This window comes from Canis lupus, chromosome 10 (assembly GCF_048164855.1).
Source record: "Canis lupus baileyi chromosome 10, mCanLup2.hap1, whole genome shotgun sequence".
Taxonomy (NCBI): domain Eukaryota; kingdom Metazoa; phylum Chordata; class Mammalia; order Carnivora; family Canidae; genus Canis; species Canis lupus.
In genome coordinates, this window is record NC_132847.1 from 28256822 (window position 1) to 28269311 (window position 12490).

A 12490-nucleotide genomic window follows, 5' to 3' on the forward strand; every position below is an offset into this window, starting at 1 on the left:
TCAAATAAATGAGATACCATCCAAACTGGAGGTCCTAACGACGAGGGTTAATGAAGTGTAAAAAAGAGTGAGTGACATAGAAGACAAGTTGATGGTAAGGAAGGAAGTTGAGGGAAAGGAGAGAAAATGAGTGGGAAAAATCAGAGAGGGTGACAAAGCATGAGAGACTCCTAACTCTGGGAAATGAACAGGGGGTAGTGGAAGGGGAGTTGAGCAAGATGGGGTGACTGGGTGATGGGCACTGAGGGGGGCACTTGATGGGATGAGCACTGGGTGTTATACATTATGTTGGCAATTGAACTCCAACAACAACAACAAAAAAATCAAAAAAAAAAAAAAAGGGAAGGAAACTGAAAGAAAAAAGAGAAAAACAATCAAGAGACCATGAGGAAAGGCTAAGGGGACATAAATGATAGCCTGAGAAAAAAGATTCTATGTATAATTGGGGTACCAGAAAACACTGAGGGGGAGAGAGGGTCAGAAACTATATTTGAACAAATCATAGTTGAGAACTTCCCTACTTTGGGGAAGGAAACAGGCATTCAGATCCAGGAGTTAGCGAGGTCCTCACCAAAATCAATGAAAACCATTCAATACTTCGTATTCACCTTTAATAGTGAAACTTGCAAATTCCAAAAATAAAGAGAAAATCCTTAAAGCAGCAAGAGACAAGAAAGTCTTAACTTATATGGTGAGAAATACCAGATTAACAGCAGACCTTACCATACAGACCCAGCAAGCCAGAAAGGGCTGGCATGATCTATTAGGGGTACTAAATGAGAAGAACATGAAACAAAAAATACTTTATGCAGCAAGGCTCTCATTCAGAACAGAAGGAGAGACAAAGAGCTTCCAAGATAAGCAGAAATTGAAAGAAAAAGTGACCATTAAACTAGCTCTGCAAGAAAGAGTAAAGGGGACCCTATAAAAGAAAGAGAAGCCCCCAAAAAATAATCCACAAAAAACAGGGACTGAATAGGTAATAGGATGACACTAAATTTCAATAGTTACTCTGAATGTTAATGGGCTAAATGATCCCACCAAAAGACGTAGGGTTTCAGACTGGATAAGAAAGCAAGATCCATGGGATCCCTGGGTGGCGTAGTGGTTTGGCGCCTGCCTTTGGCCCAGGGCGCGATCCTGGAGACCCGGGATCGAATCCCATGTCGGGCTCCCGGTGCATGGAGCCTGCCTCTCTCTCTGCCTGTGTCTCTGCCTCTCTCTCTCTCTCTCTCTCTGTGAGACTATCATAAATAAATAAAAATTAAAAAAAAAATCTAATCTAAAAAAGAAAGCAAGATCCATCTATATGCTCTCTACAAGAGACTCAGTTTAGACCTAAGAAACTCCAGCCTGAAAATGAAGGGGTGGAAAACCATTTACCATCCAAATGGTCCTCAAAAGAAAGCTGATAGCCATCCTATCAGATAAGTTTATCCCAAAGACTGTAGTACGAGATGAAGAGGAACACTATATCATACTTAAAGGGTTTTCCAACAAGAAGACCTAACAATCATGAATATTTATGCCTCTAATGAGGGAGCTGCCAAATATATGAATTAATTAATAACCAAAGTAAAGACATACGTAGATAATAATGTGCTACTATTAGAAGACTTCAACATGGCACTTTCTGCAAAAGACAGACTTTCTAAGCACAACATCATCAAAGAAACAAAGGCCTTAAATGACACACTGGACCAAATGGATTTCAAGATATATACAGAGCTTTCCAACCGAACGCAACTGAAAACATTCTTCTCAAGAGCATGGACTTTCTCCAGAATAGAACACATTCTGGGTCACAAATCAGGTCTCAACCAATACCAAAAGATTAGGATTGTCCCCTGCATATTTTCAGACCACAATGCTTTGAAACTAGAACTCACAAGAAGAAATTTGGAAGATACTCAAACACATGGAGGTTAAACAGCTTCCTACTAAAAGATGAATGGGTCAACCAGGAACTTAGAGAAGAATTTAAAAGATTCATGGAAACTAATGAAAATGAAGATACAACTGCTCAAAATCTTTGGGATACAGCAGAAGCAGTCCTAAGAGGGAAATACATTGTAATACAAGCCTCCCTCACAAAATTGGAAAAAAATCAAATACACAAGGTAACCTCACACCTAAAGGAATTGGAGAAAGAACAGCAAGTAAAACCTACACCAAGAAGAAGAGAGTTACTAAAGATTTGAGCAGAACTCAATGAAATGGACACCAGAAGAACTGTAGAACAGATGAACAAAACTAGGAGCTGGTTCTTTGAGAAAATAAGATAGATAAACCATTAGCCAGCCTTGTTAAAAGAAAAAAAGACTCAAATTAATAAAATCATGAATGCAAGTGGAGAGATCACAGCCAATAACAAGGAAGTACAAATGATTTTTAAAATGTATTATGAGCAGCTTATATGCCAATATATTAGGCAATCTAGAAGAAATGGATGCATTTCTCGAAAACCACAAATTACCAAAACTGGAACAGGAAGAAATAGAAAACCTGAACAGGCCATTAACCAGGGAAGAAATTGAAGCAGTCATCAAAGGCCTCCCAATACATAAAAGTCTAGGAACAGATGGCTTCCCTGAGAAATTCGATTAATAAACATTTAAGGAAGAAATAATATCTATTCTACTAATGCTGTTCTGAAGGATAGAGACCGCTGGAATACTTCCAAACTTATCAAGGTATCACCTTGATTCCAAAACCAGACACAGACCCCACCCAAAGAGAGAATTATAGACCAATATCCCTAAAATGAACACAGATGCAAAAAAGTCTGAACAAGATACTAGCCAATAGGATCCAACAGTACTTTTTAATTGGAGTTCAATTTGCTAACGAATAGCGTATCACCCACTGCTCATCCCATCAAGTGCCCCCCTCAGTGCCCGTCACCCAGTCACCCCAAACCCCTGCCCATCTCACTTTCCACTACCCCTTGGTTCTTTTCCCAGAGTTCTTTTCCCAGTTAGAGTTCTTGTCTCTCATGTTCTGTCATGAGAGACTCCTAACTCTCACTGATATTTCCACTCATTTTCTCTTCTTTCCCCTTTATTCCCTTTCACTATTTTTTATATTCCCCAAATGAATGAGACCATATAATGTTTGTCCTTCTCCGATTCACTTATTTCACTCAGCATAATACCCTTCAGTTCCATCCACATTGAAGCAAATGGTGGGTATTTGTTGTTTCTAATGGCTGAGTAATTCATTGTATATATAGACTACATCTTTATCCATTCATCTTTCAATGGACACCGAGACTCCTTCCAAAGTTTGGCTATTGTGGACATTGCTGCTATAAACATTGGGGGGCAGGTGTTCCAGCGTTTCACTGCATCTGATTCTTGACAGTAAAGCCCCAGCAGTGCAATTGCTGGGTCATAGGGTAGTTCTAGTTTTAATTCTTTGAGGGACCTCCACACAGTTTTCCAGAGTGGCTGTACCAGTTTACATCCCACCAACAGTGCAAGAGGGTTCCCCTTTCTCCACATCCTCTCCAACATTTGTTGTTTCCTGTCTTGTTAATTTTCCCCCTTCTCACTGGTGTGAGATTGTGGTTTTGATTTGTATTTCCCTGATGGCCAGTGATGCGGAGGAGCACTTTCTCATGTGCTTGTTGGCCATGTCTATATCTTCCTCGGTGAAATTTCTGTTCGTGTCTTTTGCCCATTTCATGATTGGATTGTTTGTTTCATTGCTGTTGGGTTTAATAAGTTCTTTATAGATCTTGGATACTAGCCCTTTATCTGATATGTCATATCTTCTCCCATTCTGTAGGCTGTCTTATATTTTTGTTGACTGTTTTTTTTTTTTTTTTGCTGTGCAGAAGCTTTTTATCATCTTCATTAAGTCCCAATAATTCATTTTTGCATTTGTTTTCCCTTGCCTTCTTAGATGTATCTTGCATGAAGTTGCTGAGGCCAAGTTCAAAAAGGGTGTTGCCTGTGTTCTCCTCTAGGAACATTCCTCATCATCTTAAAAGCCATTTATGAAAAGCCCACAGCAAATATCATTCTCAATGGGGAAACACTGGAAGCCTTTCCCCTAAGATTAGGAACATGACAGGGATGTCATGTCCACTCTCACCACAGCTATTCAACAGAATACTAGAAGTCCTAACTTCAGCAATCAGGCAACAAAAAGAAATAAAAGGAATTCAAATTGGCAAAGAAGAAGTCAAACTTTCCCTCTTTGCAGGTGACATGATACTGTACATAGAAAACCCAAAAGACTCCACCTCAAGATTGCTAGAACTCATACAGCAATTCGGCAGTGTGGCAGGATACAAAATCAATGCCCAGAAATCAGTGGCATTGCTATACACTAACAATGAGACTGAAGAGAGAAATTAAGGAGTCAATCCCATTTACAATTGTACCCAAAAGCATAAGATACTTAGGAATAAACCTAACCAAAGAGGTAAAGGATCTATACCCTAAAAACTATAGAACACTTCTGAAAGAAATTGAGGAAGACACAAAGAGATGGAAAAATATTCCATGCTCATGGATTGGAAGAATATTGTGAAAATGTCTATGCTACCCAGGAAAATTTACACGTTCAATGCAGTCCCTGTCAAAATACCATGTACTTACTTCAGAGAGTTGGAACAAATCATCTTAAGATTTATATGGAATCAGAAAAGACCTTGAATAGCCAGGGGAATATTAAAAAAGAAAACCATAGCTGGGGGCATCACAATGCCAGATTTCAGGTTGTACTACAAAGCTGTGGTCATCAAGACAGTGTGGCACCAGCACAAAAACAGACACTTAGATCAATGGAAGAGAATTGAGAAGCCAGAAATGGGTCCTCAACTCTATGGTCAACTCATATTCGACAAAGCAGGAAAGATTATCCACTGGAAAAAGGACAGTCTCCTCAATAAATGGTGCTGGGAAAATAGGACAGCCACGTGCAGAAGAATGAAACTAGACCAACCTCTTACACCATACACAAAGATAAACTCAAAATGGATGAAAGATGTACATGTGAGACAAGAATCCATCAAAATCCTAGAGAACACAGGCAACACCCTTTTTGAACTTGGCTACAGCAACTTCATGCAAGATACATCTAAGAAGGCAAAGGAAACAAAAGCAAAAAGGAATTATTGGGACTTAATGAAGATAAAAAGCTTCTGCACAGTAAAAGAAACAGTCAACAAAAATATAAGACAACCTACAGAATGGGAGAAGATATGACATATCAGATAAAGGGCTCATATCTAAGATCTATAAAGAACTTATTAAACCCAACAGCAATGAAACAAACAATCCAATCATGAAATGGGCAAAAGACACGAACAGAAATTTCATTGAGGAAGATATAGACATGGCCAACAAGCACATGAGAAAATGCTCCTCCGCATCACTGGCCATCAGGGAAATACAAATCAAAACCACAATGAGATACCACCTCACACCAGTGAGAGGGGGGAAAATTAACAAGACAGGAAACAACAAATGTTGGAGAGGATGTGGAGAAAGGGGAACCCTCTTGCACTGTTGGTGGGAATGTGAACTGGTACAGCCACTCTGGAAAACTGTGTGGAGGTTCCTCAAAGAATTAAAACTAGAACTACCCTACGACCCAGCAATTGCACTGCTGGGGATTTACCCCAAGGATACAGATGCACTGAAACAGAAGGACACCTGTACTCCAATGTTTACTGCAGCAATGTCCACAATAGCCAAACTGTGGAAGGAGTCTTGATGTCTACTGAATGATGAATGGATAAAGAAGATGTGGTCTATATATACAATGGAATGTTACTCAGCCATTAGAAACGACAAATACCCACCATTTGCTTCAACGTGGATGGAATTGGAGGGTATTATACTGAGTGAAATAAGTCAATCAGAGTAGGACAATCATTATATGGTTTCACTCTAATGAGGAATATAAGAAATAGTGAAAGGGATTATAAGGGAAAGAAAAGAAAATTAAAGGGAAAAATTAGGGAGGGTGATAGAACATGAGAGACTCCTAACTCTGGGAAATGAACAAGTTGTGGAAGGGGAGGCAGGCGGGGGAGGATGGGGGTGACTGGGTGATGGGCACTGAGGAGGGCACCTGAAAGGATGAGCACTGGGTTTCATAGTATATGTTGACTAATCGAGTTTCAATAAAAATGTATATATATATATATATATAAAAAGAAAACTAGAAGCCAATATACCTTGTGAATGGAAAAATATCGACAAAATATTAGGAAACCAAATTCATCAATACATTAAAAGGATCATTCACCACCAACAGGTGGGATTTATTTTAGGATGCAAGGATCGTTTAATATTTGCAAATAAATCAATGTGATATACATCATATTAACAAGAAGGATGAAAACCATATGATCCTCTTGATAGATGTACAAAACGCATTTGACAAAATATAACGTCCATTCATGATAGAAAAAAAACAAACAAACCTCTCGATAATATGGTTTTAGAGAGAAAATACCTCAACATAATAAGGCCATTAAAAAAGAAAGAAAAAAGTCTCACAGCTAACATCATAATCAATGTGAAATCCGATACAAGGCAAGAATATTCAGTCTCACCACTTTTATTCAACATACTATTGGAAGTCCCAGCCACAGCAACCAAATAAGAGAAAAAACTAAAAGGCATCCAAATTGGTAAGGAAGTAAAACTTTTACTATTTGCAAATGATGTAATACTATATATAGAAAACCCTAAAGAATCCACCACAAAATTATTAGAATAAGTGAATTCAGTAAAGTTTCAAAATATAAAATTAACATAGAAATCTGTTGCATTTCTATACAGTAATCACAAAATAGCAGAAAGAGAAATTAAAGAAAAAAATCACATTTACATCTGCACCAAAAAAAAAACCTTGTAAATAAATTTATCCAAGGAAGTAAAAGACCTATACTTTAAATATTGTACGACATTGATAAAAGAAACTAAAGATAACAGAAATAGATATACTATGCTTATGGTTTGCAGTAATTAATATTGTTAAAATGTCCATCCTACTCAAAGCAATCTATAGATTAAGTGCAAGCCTTATCAAAATACCAATAGTTATTTTTTTACAGATATAAAACAAATAATCCTAAAATTTGTATGGAACCACAAAGATCCTAAATAACCAAATACTCTTAAGAAAGAAGAAAGCTGGAGGAATCATGACCCACAATTTCATACTATACTATAAAGCTACAGTAATGAAAACAATATTACGTTGGCAAAAAACAGGCATATAGATCAACAGAACAAGACAGCCCAGAAATAAACCCACACTTACATTGACTTACATCGTCAATTAATCTACAACAAAGGAGGCAAGAATTTACAATGAGGAAAAGATAATCTTTTAAATAAATGGTGATAGTGGGAATGTAAACTGGTACAATCAGTGTGGAAAACAGTATGGAGGCTCCTCAGAAAATTAAATAGAAATGTACTGTGATCGAGGAAGACAAAGACATGGTCAAAAAGCACATGAGAAAATGCTCCGCATCACTTGCCATCAGGGAAATACAAATCAAAACCACAATGAGATACCACCTCACACCAGTGAGAAGGGGGAAAATTAACAAGACAGTAAACAACAAATGTTGGAGAGGATGTGGAGAAAGGGGAACCCTCTTGCACTGTTGGTGGGAATGTGAACTGGTACAGCCACTCTGGAGAACTGTGTGGAGGTTCCTCAAAGAGTTAAAAATAGATCTGCCCTATGACCCAGCAACTGCACTGCTCGGGATTTACCCCAAAGATATAGATGCAGTGAAATGCTGGGACACCTGCACCCCAGTGTTTCTAGCAGCAATGTCCACAATAGCCAAACTGGAAGGAACCTTGGTGTCCATCGAAAGATGAAGGGATAAAGAAGATGTGGTCTATGTATACAATGGAATATTACTCAGCCATTAGAAACAACAAATACCCACCATTTGCTTCCACGTGGATGGAACTGGAGGGTGTTATGCTGAGTGAAATAAGTCAATCGGAGAAGGACAAACATTATATGGTCTCATTCATTTGGGGAATATAAAAAATAGTGAAAGGGAATAAAGGGGAAAGGAGAAAAAATGAGTGGGAAATGTCAGAAAGGAGACAGAACATGAGAGACTCCTAACTCTGGGAAATGAACAAGGGGTGGTAGAAAGGGAGGTGGGGGGGATGGGGGTGAATGGGTGACGGGCACTGAGGGGGGCACTTGATGGGATGAGTACTGGGTGTTATTCTATATGTTGGCAAATTGAACACCAATAAAAAATAAATTAAAAAAAATGTACTGTGATCTACTAATTCCACCACTGGGTATTTACCCAAAGAAAATGAAAACGCTAATTTGAAAAGATATATGCACCCTATTTTTATTGTAGGATTATTTACAATAGCCAAGATATAAAAGCAACTGAAGTAGAGTTTGAATAAATAGAAAATGTGGCAAGTTAATATACAAAGGAATAAAATTCAGCTACATAAAAGAATTAGATCTTTCCATTTGCAATAACAAGAATGGATCTAGAGGGTATGAGCTAAGTGAAGTAAGTGTGACAGAGAAAGACAAATACCATATGATTTCACTAACAATGTGGAATTTAAAAGAGTAAACAAAAGAATTAACACAAAAACAGAAACAGAATCCTAAAAAAGAGAATAAACTGGTGGTTGAAAGGAGAGGGAGTGGGAAAATGAGAAAATAGCTGAAGGGAATGAAGAGATAAAATCTTCCAGTTATAAAATAAGTAAGTCAGAGATGAAAAGTACAGTACAGAACTGTCAGTAATACTGTAATAACACTGAATGTAAACAAATGGTGACTGTACTTATCATAGTAAGCGCTGAGTAATATACAGAATTGTTCAATCACTATGTCATACACTTGAAACAAACAGAACATTGTGTCAACTATACATCAATGAATATTTTCTTTTTTTAAAAGAATGTACATTTAGGAGAGAGGTAAGATAGTGGAGGAGTAGAGGAGCCTAATTTCGTCTGATTCCTAGCAATCAGCTAGATACTCATCAAATCATTCTGAACACCTGCAAAATCAACCTGAGATCTAAGAAAAGAATTGCTGCAATTCTACAAATATAAAAGTGACCACTTTTTTACAAAGTAGGAGGTGTGGAAACGTGGTTCTGAGGAGATATATCAGAAGATAAGCCACGCAAGGGAGGGAGGGAGCCTCCATAAGCTGGGTACCAGAAAGTGTTATAAGCAGTAGAGAGCAAAATCAGAACTATTAGAAGTCTGCCTGAAAGACACTCAGGAGGCAAAGCAGGGCAGAATCCCAGGTGGGACAGCATGGTATATCAGGCTCCCCAGAGTCACAAAAAGAAAGGGGGTGCCTGAGAGTGAGAGTTTACAGGCATTGAAGTAGGGAAGCCAGCTGCAAGCAGTGAGGCCAGGCACCTCCTTTCTGCTCAGTATTGCCATAAACCATGAATCGCAGTACACCTGTGCAACCACTCTCCAAGCTGGGGGCCAGCAAGAGGCAGAACCCCAGCGAGAATCTTCTCTTTCCTTCAGGAGGAGTGGTTAGGGGGAGTGCTGGAAGAGTCCATAAAGTTTGGAGACTTGAAAGGGGGTCCTGTGCCTGAAAAAAAAAAACGCTGGGTCACGGATAGGTGAACACAGATTTCCAATGGAAACCACGCAGACAAGAGCTATTGCTTTTCTGCAAGGGCTCACTGAAGAAGGGGGCCACAAACTTACAATTCCAGGGCTAGAGATGGAGGCACTGCCATTTCAATCCTCCACACCAGTTCCAGAGAGACAAACACTGAGTTCAGCCCCCTGCCAAAGGCAGTGAAATTCTGCTTGGGCAAAAAAAATTGAAAATCACTACAAAAGGCCCCTCTCCCAGAAGAAGAGCAGGAACTTCTCGCTAATACCAAGTTTATCAATCATACAGAATTGTAAAAGTCCAATTCCTGGGTAAAGACCTACATAGCATTCATGTTTTTTTTCTTACTAGTCTTTAATCCTCCAGTTTTATATTTTATTTTCCTTTTCAGCAATCATCTTATTTTATCAATTATTTTTTAAGACTTTTAAAATTTTTATTGTTACAGTTATGGTGTGTGTATATATATATATATATTTCAGTTTTATATGTACATACACACACATACGCATATTTTCATTTTTGGCTTCCTTTCATTGGATTCAACTTCATTTTTGTATCCACATACACACCTATATTAGGTTCTAGCTTCCTCTAACAGGCCAAAATACACCCAAAATCTAGTTTATTATTCTGTTCTATAAAATTTCTTGTTTGTTTTTATTCTCATTTTTCCTTTCTTTTCTTTCCTTTTCTTCTTTTTTCTTTTCCTTTTTGTTTCCTTTTGTTTTGATTTTGTTTGGGTTTCTGTTCTCTTCTGATTTGTGTAGTATATATTTTCCTGGTGTCACTGTTGTTATTATTATTTTTTTTTATTTTCCCTCTCTTGCATTTACTCTTTTCTGGACATAATGACAAGTTGGATGAACTCATCCCAAAAAACAGGCAGTACTCAATGCCAGAAATTTAATTAATATGGATATAAGTAAGGTGCCAGAACTAGAATTCAAAGCAACAATTATAAAGATACTAGCTGGGTTTGAAAAAAGCATAGAAGACACTGGAGAATCACTTACTGGAGAAATCAAAGAACTAAAACCTAATCAAGTCAAAATAAAAAGGCAATTACTACAATGCAATCAAATAGGGAGGCTCTAACTGCTAGGATGAATGAGGCAGAAGAGAGAGTGATATAAAAAACAAAATGATGGAGAATGAGGAAGCTGAGAAAAAGAGAGATAAATAACTCCTGGATCACCAGGGGGGGATTCAAGACATCAGCAAAACCATAAAGCAAAACAATATTAGAATAATTGAGGTCCCAGAAGAGGAAAGAGAAAAGGGGCAGAAAGTTTATCTGAACAAATTATAGCTGAGAACTTCCCTGATCTGGGGAAGGAAACAGGCATTCAAGTCCAGGAGGCACAGAGAACTCCCCCTCAAAATCAATGAAAATAGGTCAACACCTTGACATATAATAGCAAAGCTTGCAAATTTCAGAAATAAAGAGAAAATCCTGAAAGCAGTTTGGGACAAGAGGGCCTTAACCTACAGAGTTAGAAACATAAGGCTGGTAGCAGACTTATCCACAAAAACCTGGCAGGCCAGAAAGGGCTGGCATGATATATTTGGGGTGCTAAATGTGAAACATACAAATCCAAGAATACTTTATTCAGCAAGGCTGTCATTCAGAATACAAAAATATAAAGAACTTCCAGGACAAACAGAAACTAAAAGAATTTGTGACTATCAAACCAGCTCTGCAAGAAATAGTAAAGGAGACCCTATAAGCAAAGAGAAAGCCCAAAAGTAACACAGACCAGAAGGGAAAAGAGACAATATACAGAAGCAGGGACTGTGCAAGTAATACAATGGCACTAAATTCATACCTTTCAATAATTATTCTGAACATAAATGGGATAAATGTTCCAGTCAAAAGGAACAGGGTATCAGAGTGGATAAAACAAAAACAAAATCAAAACAAGACTCAAGATACCTCCAGATTGAAAGTGAGGGGTTAGAGAACCAGTTATCATGCTATTAGACATCAAAAGAAAGCTGGGGTAGCAACCTTATATCAGACAAAATAGATTTTAAACCAAAGACTACAATAAGAGATGAAGAGGGACATTATGTCATAATAAAAGGGTTTAACCAACAAGAAGGTCTAACAATTATAAATATTTATGCCCTTAACTTGGAAGCAGCCAAATATATAAACCAATTAATAACAAAATTAAAGAAATACACTGATAATAAAATAATTGTATGGGACTTTAACGCTCCACTGACACCAATGGACAGATTATCTAACCAGAAAATCAACAAGGAAAGAAAGGCTTTGAATGACACACTGGACCAAATGGACTTCACAGATATATTAAGAATACTCCATATTCATGAATTGGAGCTGTCTACATAACCCAGAACAATCCACACATTCAATGCAATCCCTATCAAAATACCATCAACTTTTTCCACAGAGCTGGAACAAATAATTGTAAAATTTGTATGGAACCAGAAAAGACCCCAAGTAGCCAAAGGAAAGCTGAAAAAGAAAACCAAAGCCGGTAGAATCACAATCTCAGACTGCAAGCTGTATTACAAAGCTTTAATCATCAAGACAGTACAGTACTGGCACAAAAACAAATAACAGATCAATGGAACAAAACAGAGAATCCAGTAATGGACCCTCAGGTCTATCACCAACTCATCTTCCACAAAGTAGGAAACAATATCCAAAGGAAAAAAGACAGTCTCTCCAACAATGATGTTGAGAAAATTGGAGAGCCACATACAGAAGAATGAAACTCTACCATTTTCTTACACCATACACAAAAATAAACTCAAAATGGATAAAACATCTAAACTGAGACAGGAATCCATCAAAATCCTAGAGAAGAACACAGGCGTTGAGCAACCTCTG

At 37.8% G+C, this 12490-nt stretch overlaps 1 protein-coding gene across 4 annotated transcripts in view; it reads right to left on the bottom strand.

Annotated features, from left to right (window-relative positions):
* BRD10 (bromodomain containing 10) overlaps positions 1 to 12490 on the bottom strand; it is a 116240-nt gene that overhangs the window by 63611 nt on the left and 40139 nt on the right. Inside the window, exon 1 of one of the 4 annotated variants that reach the window (XM_072841270.1) lies at positions 9456 to 9568. The exons of the other annotated variants lie outside the window; for them this stretch is intronic. The gene's annotated coding sequence lies outside the window, so the exon portion shown is untranslated. Of the gene's footprint in view, positions 1 to 9455; positions 9569 to 12490 lie in introns of those variants that run through there. 4 annotated transcript variants of the gene reach the window in all.